Genomic DNA, 11,907 nt, shown 5'->3' with positions numbered 1-11,907 from the left:
TGTGATATTTCTGCCAGGTACAATTAAATATGGGAAATGATGAAAGTGACAGTTGGGGATTATGCAGGTCTCCTGAGACCTCATGAGAAAAGCTTGGTGTCAGAATGGAAAGGCTGCAGTACAGATCTATCCCAATAACTTTCTAAAGAGAAACTCTAAAGAGAGTCACGAGAACCAGGCACTTGCTGGTGACTCTCTGTAGAGAGATTCTCTGACAATGCAAGATTTCAGCAGAGAAGTTGCTAAGGGAGAAATCATGCTTCTGTGCCATTTCTATGGTTTATGAACATGCATAGGAGGACTGTAAGCACTGAGAGCCGTGGGACACGGTGCCAAGGAGTGTGTGGGTGTGATTATTGGTCCAAACTGCAAACTATCAGTACTTAAATCACATTTCTGTGCATGTTACCCAAACTTGGAGACCAAAAATGGAGACAAAACACTCTAAATATAAAGGAAGGAATAGACTTCATGAATGAGCTATTAGAAAAACAAACTTCGTTGAAATTGGAGACAAGGTAACCAAGCTGACTCCCACCCAGACCTCACATGCGTTCAGTTCAGTCGCTCAGTCATGTCCGACTTTTTGTGACCCCCATGGCCCTCAGCACACCAGGCCTCCCTGTCCATTACCAACTCCCTGAGTTTACTCAAATTCATGTCCATTGAGTCAGTGATGCCATCCAACCAGCTCATCCTCTGTTGTCCCCTTCTCCTCCCATCTTCAATCTTTCCCAGCATCAGGGTATTTCCAAATGAGTCAGTTCTTCGCATCAGGTGGCCGAAGTATTGGAGTGTCAGTTTCAGCATCAGTCCTTCCAATGAATATTCAAGACTGATCTCCTTTAGGATGGACTGGTTGGATCTCCTTGCAGTCCAAGAGACTCTCAAGAGTCTTCTCCAACACAACAGTTGAAAAGCATCAATTCTTCGGCACTCAGCTGTCTTTATAGTCCACCTCTCACATCCATACATGACTACTGGAAAAACTACTGGAAAAACAGACTAATGTTGGCAAAGTAATGTCTCTGCTTTTCAATATGCTGTCTAGGTTGGTCATAACTTTGATTCCAAGGAGCAAGTGTCTTTTAATTTCATGGCTGCAGTCACCATCTGCAGTGATTTGGAGCCCAAAAAATAAAGTAAGCCACTGTTTCCCCATCTATTTCCCATGAACTGATGGGACCAGATGCCATGATCTTCATTTTCTGAACACTGAGCTTTAAGCCAACTTTTTCACTTTCCTCTTTCACTTTCATCAAGAGGCTCTTTAGTTCTTCTTCACTTTCTGCCATAAGGGTGGAATATCTGCATATCTAAGGTTATTGATGGCAACCCACTCCAGTACTCTTGCCTGGAAAATCCCATGGATGGAGGAGCCTGGTAGGCTGCAGTCCATGGGGTTGCTAGGAGTCAGACACGACTGAGCGACTTCACTTTCACTTTTCACTTTCATGCACTGTAGAAGGAAATGGCAACCCACTCCAGTGTTCTTGCCTGGAGAATCCCAGGGACAGAGAGCCTGGTGGGCTGCTGTCTATGGGGTCGCACAGAGTCGGATACGACTGAAGTGACTTAGCAGCAAGGTTATTGATATTTCTCCCAGCAATCTTGATTCCAGCTTGTGCTTCATCCAACCCAGCATTTCTCATGATGTACCCTGCATATAAGTTAAATAAGCATGGTGACAATATACAGCCTTGACGTACTCCTTTCCTGATTTGGAACTAGTCTGTTTTTCCATGTCCAGTTCTAACTGTTGCTTCCTGACCTGCATATGGATTTCTAAAGAGGGAGGTCAGGTGGTCTGGTATTCCCATCTCCTTCAGAATTTTCCACAGTTTTTTGTGATCCACACAGTAAAAGGCTTTGGCATTGTCAATAAAGCAGAAATAGATATTTCTCTGGAACTCTCTTGCTTTTTTGATGATCCAGTGGATGTTGGCAATTTGATCTCTGGTTCCTCTGCCTTTTCTAAAACCAGCTTGAACATCTGGAATTTCATGGTTCACAAACTGTTGAAGCCTGGATTAGAAAATTTTGAGCATTACTTTACTAGCATGTGAGATGGGTGCAATTGTGCGGTAGTTTGTGCATTCTTTGGCATTGCCTTTCTTTGGGATTGGAATGAAAACTGACCTTTTCCAGTCCTGTGGCTACTGCTGAGTTTTCCAAATTCGCTGGCATATTGAGTGCAGCACTTCACAACATCATCTTTTAGGATTTGAAACAGCTCAACTGGAATTCCATCACCTCCACTAGCTTTCTTCATAGTGATGATTTCAAAGGCTCACTTGACTTCACACTCCAGGATGTCTGGCTCTAGGTGAGTGATCACACCACTGTGATTATCTGGGTCATGAAGATCTTTTTGTACAGTTCTTCTGTGTATTCTTCCACCTCTTAATATCTTCTGCTTCTTTAGGTGCATACCATTTCTGTCCTTTATTGAGCCCATTTTTGCATGAAATATTCCCTTGGTATCTCTAATTTTCTTGAAGAGATCTCTAGTCATTCCCATTCTATTGTTTTCCTCTATTTGTTTGCATTGATCAGTGAGGAAGGCTTTCTTATCTCTCCTTCCTATTCCTTGAAACTCTTCATTCAAATGGTATATCTTTCTTTTTCTCCTTTTCTTTTCACAGCTATTTGTAAGTCCTCCTCAGTCAGCCATTTTGCTTTTTTGCATTTCTTTTTCTTGGAGATCATCTTAATCCCTGTCTCCTTTACAGTGTCATGAACCTCTTCCATAGTTTATCAGGCACCCTGTCTACCAGACCTAGACCCTTAAATCTATTTCTCACATCCACTGTATAATCATTAAGGATTTGATTTAGATCATACCTAAATAGTCTAGTGGCTTCCCCTACTTTCTTTGATATAAGTCTGAATTTGACAGTAAGGAGTTCATGATCTGAGCCACAGTCAGCTCCCAGTATTGTTTTTGCTGACAGTATTGTTTTTCTCCATCTTTGGCTGCAAAGAATATAATCAATCTGATTTCGGTATTGACCATCTGGTGATGTCCATGACAAAATGTGGTGCACTAGAGAAGGGAATGGCAAACCACCTCAGTATTCTTGCCCTGAGAATCCCATAAACAGTATGAAAAGGCAAAAGGATAGGACACTGAAAGATGAACTCTCCCGGTTGGTAGGTGCTCAATAAGCTACTGGTGATCAGTGGAGAAGTAAATCCAGAAAGACTGAAGAGACGGAGTCAAAGCAAAAACAACACCCAGTTGTGGATAGGACTGGTGATAGAAGCAAAGTCTGATGCTGTAAAGAGCAATATTGCATAGGAACATGGAATGTTAGGTCCATGAATCAAGGCAAATTGGAAGTGGTCAAACAGGAGATGGCAAGAGTGAACATCAACACTTTAGAAATCAGCAAACTAAAATCGACTGGAATGGGTGAATTAAACTCAGATGACCATTATATCTACTACTATGGGCAAGAATCCCTTAGAAGAAATGAAGTATCCATCGAGTCAACATAAGAGTCCAAAATGCAGTACTTGGATGCAATCTCAAAAATGACAAGATGATATCTGTTCATTTTCAAGGCAAGCCATTCAGTATCACAGTAATCCAAGTCTATGCCCCAACTGGTAATGCTGAAGAAGCTAAAGTTGAATGGTTCTATGACCTACAAGACCTTCTAGAACTAACACCCAAAGAATATGTCTTTTCATAATGCTGCTGCTGCTGCTAAGTCGCTTCAGTTGTGTCCGACTCTGTGTGACCCCATAGATGGCAGCCCACCAGGCCCCGCCATCCCTGGGATTCTCAAGGCAAGAACACTGGAGTGGGTTGCCATTTCCTCCTCCAGTGCATGAAAGTGAAAAGTGAAAGTGAAGTCATTCAGTCGTGTCCGACTCTTAGCGACCCCATGAACTGCAGCCTACCAGGCTCCTCTGTCCATGGGATTTTCCAGGCAAGAGTACTGGAGAGGGGTGCCAAGGGACTGGAATACAAAAGTAGGAAGTCAAGAAACACTGGGAGTAACAGGCATTTTGGCCTTGGAGTACAGAAAGAAGCAGGGCAGAGGCTAACAGAATTTTGCCAAGAGAATGCACTGGTCATAGCAAATACCCTCTTCCAACAACACAAGAGAAGACTCACTTGTACTAGTTATTAGTATTGCCTTCCCAATATTGCTGGCACAGGATAGAATCGTATTTCTCAACTCCTTACAGTAATTTGGAGCCATGTGACCTGTTCAGATTGATGAGTAACAAAGACCAGGCATGAAAAATTATTTGATATCCTCAGGGATTACATGTAGAGATCAAATTTTTTCTGCCATTGTGCCAGGTAATATTGTGCATGCATGCATGCTAAGTCACTTCAATCATGTTGGACCACCCTATGGACTGTAGCCTGCCAGGCCCCTCTGTCCATGGGATTCCTCAGGCAAGAATACTGGAGTAGTTTGCCATACCCTCCTCCAGGGGATTTTCCAGATCCAGGGGTCAAAAACACGTCTCTTATATCTCCTGCATTTGCAGACAGTTTCTTTACCACCAGTGCCGCCTGGGAAGCCCAGGTAATATTGTAGATCATAGCAAATACTGATCTTTTTCCTTCATCCATAGTGAGGCTTTATACAGAAAATAATTTATTTGGAACTATGCAATATGTAACCTTTGCTGATTGGCTTATTTTACTTACGACACTCATTTAAGTTTGCCTCTTATCTTTTCATGGTTTGATAACTCATTTCTTTTTAGTGTTACATTAAATTCCATTGGCTGGGTGTATCATAGTTTATTTATCCAGTCAGTTACTGAAGGATATCTTAGTTGCTTCCAATCTTAGTTGCTTAGTTGCTTTTGGCAATTAGGAATAAATCTAATGTAAACATTCATGTACAGATTTTTGTCTGAACATACATTTTCAACTCATTTAGGTAAATACCAAGGAGCACAATTGCTGAGTCTTATGGTCATTTTGATTTTTACACAATTTTATGGTGGTATGACTTAAATACTATGTAAACTGAGCACTCTAGACATATATTTCAAAGAATTTTAGTAGATTCCTGAGGTTATGAAATTGTGATCAGAATTAGCTCTTTAGACATTTCCACCAGAGCAAAATTTTCTCCGTCCAAGCCACAACTCCAAGTTTTGTCAGTAATAAGTTCTTTTTTTCTAGAAATGTTATACAAATTATGTCATTTAATATGTGGTCTTTCATGTCTGGCCTCTTTGACAATATTTCTGAGGTTCATCCATGTCATGAGATGTTTCAGTAACTCTGCTTTTCATTGATATTACTCCATTGTATGGATATGTCACATTTTGTTTATCCATTTTTTACTATATAGACATTTGTATAGTTTTATGTTGAGGCTATTATAAGTAATGGTGCTATAAATATTCAAACTCTAGTCTTGTAAACAAATGTTCTAAGTTTTCCTGCCTCTATAATCCATTTTTATTTATTTTCATGTATGGTGTGAGGTAAATGTCATAGTTTATTTCTCTCCCTATGAATATCAGTAGCTCCAGCACTATTTCTGTAAAGATTACCTTTTCAAACTGAATTAACTTGGCCTCCTTGTCACAATATGATCACAATTGATGATATACATTTAGATCTGTTTATCTATTTCTAGACTCTCTATTCTGTCTCACTAATATACAGGCCCAAATTATGTCAATGGCACAGTTTATAAATTACTGTAGTTTGCACATCTTGATAATAGGTAAATAAGTGTTCTCATTGTACTCTTCTTTTGTAAAAGAGCTTTGACTATTTTAGATTAGTTTCATTAATTTAAAATTGTAAATTTCTATTGAAAAAAAAAGTTTGCTGAGATTTTCAATGGAATTAAGTGGAATCTACAAATCAATTTGGGGAAATTAATGTTAACTTTTTTTTTAATCAAGTTGAACAAGTTCTCTATTCCTAGTTTTTTGAGAGTTTTTACAATGAATGGGTATTGGATTTCATGAAATACTTGTTCTGAATCAATTTATATAGTAATAAGCTTTTTTCTCTTTAACCAATTGGTATATTGATTATAATGATTAATTTCCAATTATGGAAATCTCATTGACTATGTTGAAAAAATTTCACTTGGTTGCTGTGTAAATGCTTTTGTACATGGCTGTATTTAATTTGTTAATACTTGATTGAAGAGTATTGCATCAGTGCAGGTAAGAGATATTAGTCTGTAGTTTTCTATAATGTCTTTTTCTGATTTTTACATTAGGCTTATACTATCCTCATAAGGGGCTTCCATTGTGGCTCAGTTGGTAAAGACTCTTCCTGTAATGTGAGACCTGGGTTCAATCCCTGAGTTGGGAAGATCCCCTGGAGAAGGGAAAGGCTACCCACTCCAGTATTCTGGAGAATTCCATGACCTTTATAGTCCATGGGGTTGCAAAGAGTTGAACACAACTGAGTGACTTTCATTTTCATCCTCATAAAGTGAGTCAGGAAGAGTTCCCTCTGTTTCTGTTTTCTGGAAGAGATTGGGGGGATGGTTTAATAGAAATATATATATATGGCTTCCCAGGTGGCTCAGTAGTAAATAATCTACCTGCCAATGCAGGAAGATATAGAAGATATGGATTTGAACGCTGGGTCAGTAAGACCCCCTGGAGGAGGAAATGTCAACCCACTCCAGTATTCTTGCCTGGGAAATCCCATGGACACACAAGCCTGGTGGGCTATAGTCCAAGGGGTTGCTAAAGAGTTGGACATGACTGAGCTTCCCAGGTAGTGCTAGTGATAAAGAACCTGCTTGCCAATGCAGGAGATATAAAAAGACATGGGTTTGATCCGTGGGTTGAGAAGATCCCCTGGAGGAGGCAATGGCAAGCCACTCTACTATCCTTGCCTGAAGAATCCCATGGACAGAGAAGCCTGGCTACAGTCTATGGGGTCACAAAGAGGAGGTTGGGAAGATCCCCAGGAGGAGGACATGACAAGTGACTTAGCGTACACACACAAACACACACACACACATATGTGCCTGCGCTGGCCCTCGCCTCGGAGCAGTCATGATGGAAGGCCTGGACGACAGCCCCGACTTCCTCTTGGAGGAGGACCGCGACTTAAAGCAATAAATGTAGATCTTCAGAGTGATGCTGCTCTGCAGGTGGACATTTCTGATGCTCTGAGTGAGAGAGACAAAGTAAAATTCACTGTTCACACAAAGAGTTCATTGCTAAATTTTAAACAGAACGAGTTTTCTGTTGTTCGACAACATGAGGAATTTATCTGGCTTCACGATTCCTTCATTGTAAATGAAGACTATGCAGGTTACATTATCCCTCCAGCACCACCAAGACCTGATTTTGATGCCTCAAGGGAGAAAGTACAGAAACTTGGAGAAGGAGAAGGGTCTATGACAAAGGAGGAATTCACGAAGATGAAACAGGAATTGGAAGCTGAGTATTTGGCAACATTCAAGAAGACGGTTGCAATGCATGAAGTGTTTCTGTGTCGTGTGGCTGCACATCCCATTTTGAGGAAAGATTTAAATTTCCATGTCTTCCTGGAATATAATCAAGATTTGAGTGTGCGAGGAAAAAATAAAAAAGAGAAACTAGAAGATTTCTTTAAAAACATGGTTAAATCAGCAGATGGAGTAATTGTTTCTGGAGTAAAGGATGTAGATGATTTCTTTGAGCATCAACAAACATTCCTTTTAGAATATCATAACCGAGTTAAGGATGCATATGCTAAATCTTATAGGATGACAAGATCCCACAAAAGTGCTGCAGATGATTACAATAGAACTGGTTCTTCATTATATGTTTTAGGAATGCTTTTATATGCTTTTAGAATCTCAGGATTCTACAGATATATGCAAGATATACACACACACACACGTGTGTGTGTGTGTGTAACATATTATATGGACTTTCCTGGTAACTCAGCTTGTACAAATCCACCTGCAATGCAGGATACCCCAGTTGGATCCCTGTGTCGGGAAGATCCCCTGGAGAAGGGACAGGTTACCCATTCTAGCAGTGTGTGTGTGTTTGTGTGTGTGTGTGTGTGTGTAACATATTATATGGACTTTCCTGGTAACTCAGCTGGTAAGAATCCACCTGCAATGCAGGAGACCCCAGTTGGATCCCTGTGTCGGGAAGATCCCCTAGAGAAGGGACAGGTTACCCATTCTAGCATTCTTGGACTTCCCTGGTGGCTCAGATGGTAAAGAATCTGCCTGCAATGTGGGAGACCTAGGTTCAATCCCTGGGTTGGGAAGATCCCCTGGAGGAGGGCATGGAAATCCACTCCAGTATTCTTGCCTGGAAAATCTCCATGAACAGAAGAGCCTGGCAGGCTGCAGTCCATGGGGTCACAAAGAGTCAGACATGACTGAGAGACTGAGCACACATAAATGAATTAAAGAATTAATTGATACATATATTTTTACTGAGTGCTTTCAATATGCCAGACATCTAATCAAATTTAATTCCACAAATATCTGTTGAGCATGTTTCATGTTACAGACACTGCAAGGTATCATGGTAGGCAACATTCCTGTAATCAGGAGAAGTTAAATAATTTCAAGATCTATATTCAAATAAAGAAAGATCATTTCATCCAACAAACCAAAATGTGTTTCTGCTAGATTAAAGAAATAGAAAATAATTCAAATAGAAAAAATAATAAATTCTTATGAAATTTTTCAAGTCAAAAATATCTTGAGCCAAACAAAATAGAATTATTTAAGGAAAAATCAAGTTGATTTGAAAATTAAACATGATTGAAAAAATTGTACATCAAAAATACAGTAAACAAAAGACTAGGGCACATTCACAGCCCATGAAGATCTAGTGTCACTTATCATCATTTAGGTCATACAAACTGATGTGAAATAAATACACTAAAACATGAACAGACACATTTTTGATTAGCATGAATTTAAAATTTGAGCAAAAATAAAACCTGTAAATAAACTGTAGGAAATTTTTAAGCTAGAATCAAATACATAAATTATAACAATAACATTGTTTTGAACACTAACAGAATTTTGGAGGGAAAAAATTTTTAGATTCGTAATGATGCCAAAGGTGTGAAAAAATCTGCAACATTTAAAATGCAGTTGGTATTGTAAATTATAATGCTCTATAAAGAAATTTTTCTTTTAAAACCGGTGTAATATCATATGATTCTTGAACACCACTTGTGGGCTTTTTATTAGCAGATTTCTGCTTTATACCTTATAATTATTTATAATTATAATAAATTAGAAAAGCCAACTTGGTTGGGGAGAATAGAATGATCAAAGAAATGGTGTTAGATCCACATGAGGAACTATTTAGTGGCTCATATATCATAGTGTTAAGAACATAAGCTTCAGCATCAGATTCTCTTCATTTGAAACACAAATGAAATAATACCACCAGTCTGACTATATATATATTTTTGAAAATTTCTCTCCCTCAGTTTATTTGTGAAATTTGTATACATACAATCATATATATATATATATTTGTATATGTGCTATGTAGGCAAACATATACAACATGTAATTGTATGTGTTTGCCTACACAGTTTTTTTAATCCATGTATTACAAGGTGGAATATCTCTGAAATAACTCCCATAATATTTTGATCAATAAACACCTTTTATGCTTTTACTCTATGCCAGATGCTCAGAATTTATAGATGAATAAGAGACTGTCCTTTTCCTCAGGGGAAAGACTATTAGCACACATTCAATGAAGAGGCATAATTCTATCAACAGGATTTGGTGGAGGAGGAAGGATGAAGGGAATCAATTTTATCTGAGGTGTTATTACTTTTTTATCATTGTACAAGCTTTTTTCCTCCTTTAACCTATATAAAACTTAATTTTCAAATCCTGTTAAAAAGAATATCTATTCTTAATTAGTTTAGGAGTTATGGTAGATTATCCACTGAAAGATTAATTACATGCTTTCCAGTGAAGTATTATAAACCATAAGTTTAAAGTTGGACCAGATGCATTTCAGCCCTGAAAACTCATTAACCATCTGACCATGTTGCACATATGGTAACAAAGTGAAGAATGTATCCAGTCAAACACACATAAACACTTCTTCATCATCATGGGACAACTGCCTCTTAAAGTATGCCAGCAATCGTTCATACCTACAAATATCTAGTGTAGGAACAGACAAGCAGGCAACTGAGAGATTTAGAATGGTGGGTTTTCAAACCCACACTGAGTAGATAGATATTAACACTGTTCATCTAGTTTGCTTTTGTCACAAAATTCAGCATCCATCTCTCTTAATCTCAAGTTGAAAATGAGCTTTGAATGGGAACTGTTAAACTCTGTGTTGAGAGTGGACATCTTCACTAATACTGGGTAAAACACAAGCACTGATTTTATTGACCAAAACGTTTAATACCTAAATGATCTAGCTATCAGTTTATTGCAGAGGGTTATCCTCCACTTCCTTGGCAGGTATCAAGCTTCAGGCATATTCTAAATCTCTTTTGCAATTCCCCTTTTCAGTATGACACTGACTATTCCTCTTGTGAGTGTGACCACTGACAATGTACACTTTGTGCAACTCTTCCCATCACAAGATGGCAGCCAGTCTCAGCAGCCAAGACCTTGTGATAAACGAGGTGGGAAAGGAAGTATTTGACGGTTCCATGTAAAATGCCAGAATATGTCTATTCATAAATAGGCCTGTCAAAATAGTTTACGTTTGGTTTTTTCAATAATTTTTTTGCCAAATGTCTTAAATTTGATAGGTATTTACACACGGATAACAAACGCTAGCTTTACGCTTGTTCTGTATTTTGATGAAATTTATTAATCAAAAAAAGTTTATGAAAGAAAACCATCTGTTCATCCCTTTCTTTGAACATGGATAATCCTTTTGAATTCTGTAATAGCCAGCTTACACTTTTATGATGTTGCAATATAACCATATAGCAAAAGAGGTTTCTACCTTTTTATATGATTCTTGAAAAGTATCCATTTCTTCACTGAATTTTCTGTTTTAATGAAAAGAAGTGTGAGATAACTGTTTTTTAGTCTCAGTAGACAGTTCTACATGTGTTCATAGGTACAGATGGGTCTACAACAATGGTCAACATCTATCAAGTGAATAACATTATTTTTCTCTCTATGAATATGAAAAACTAAATGGCAACTTGACTTATTGTTTCTCTTCCTTTTGAAATGTAATGAATAGAACTGATGTTAATTGCTAAATTTCTAAATATACACACTAAGTTGCTTGCATGGTTTTAATAAACAACCTAAGTTATTATCTTTTTGTGAGCATTTTTAGAATAACTTGTATTTATTTGCTGATTGTGGGTGTTTATTTTCATGCAAGAACTTTAAAGAGTGTGTGAGCACTGTTACTAAAATAAAATGAGAGAAAGGGAACAATATAGTCTGCTATAAAATACAGAGAAAATTCATTAACATTTATTCTTTAAATGTGTTACTACTAGTTTTTCTTTGTATTCATTTCCATCATCATCTATCTTTATTAAGTTAATAATAAGAGGATGAAATTTACCAAAGAGTCATAGCCTGAAGGAAAACAGTGATAAGGATTAAGTGAGACATGTAGCATCATTTAACTGAATTATTTGATTATTTTAAGGGCATTTTGAGTAGATGTTATCTTCATGTCACAGGCAACATATTAAAGGTTCATGCTACATAGATTTGATCACACATATGAATGAAGCCTTTGTCTGAATAAGTAGTATATCTTTAAACAGAAAAAGAAAAGTCAGTGATTATAGTAGTAAATTAATAACTCATAAAAAAGAAGTCATTCTGGCTCAAAGTGTACTGAGGTTTTAAAGAAGAAATAATCAACCACAATTTGATGTTTCTATCTTAAATTTTAATATAAAATTTCAAACATTTCTACTGATTCAATAGTGTTTATTTGTACTGCTACCCTATTCTT

At 37.7% G+C, this 11,907-nt stretch overlaps 1 pseudogene; it reads left to right on the top strand.

Moving 5' to 3' along the window:
• The first annotated feature begins 7,017 nt into the window (after positions 1–7,017).
• Positions 7,018–10,614, top strand: LOC102406321 (annotated as a pseudogene).
• Positions 10,615–11,907: the final 1,293 nt, after the last annotated feature.

This window comes from Bubalus bubalis, chromosome 2 (assembly GCF_019923935.1).
Source record: "Bubalus bubalis isolate 160015118507 breed Murrah chromosome 2, NDDB_SH_1, whole genome shotgun sequence".
NCBI classification, from domain to species: Eukaryota; Metazoa; Chordata; class Mammalia; order Artiodactyla; family Bovidae; genus Bubalus; species Bubalus bubalis.
Note: the sequence above shows the minus strand (reverse complement) of the source record. Positions and strands in the feature narration are given on the sequence as shown.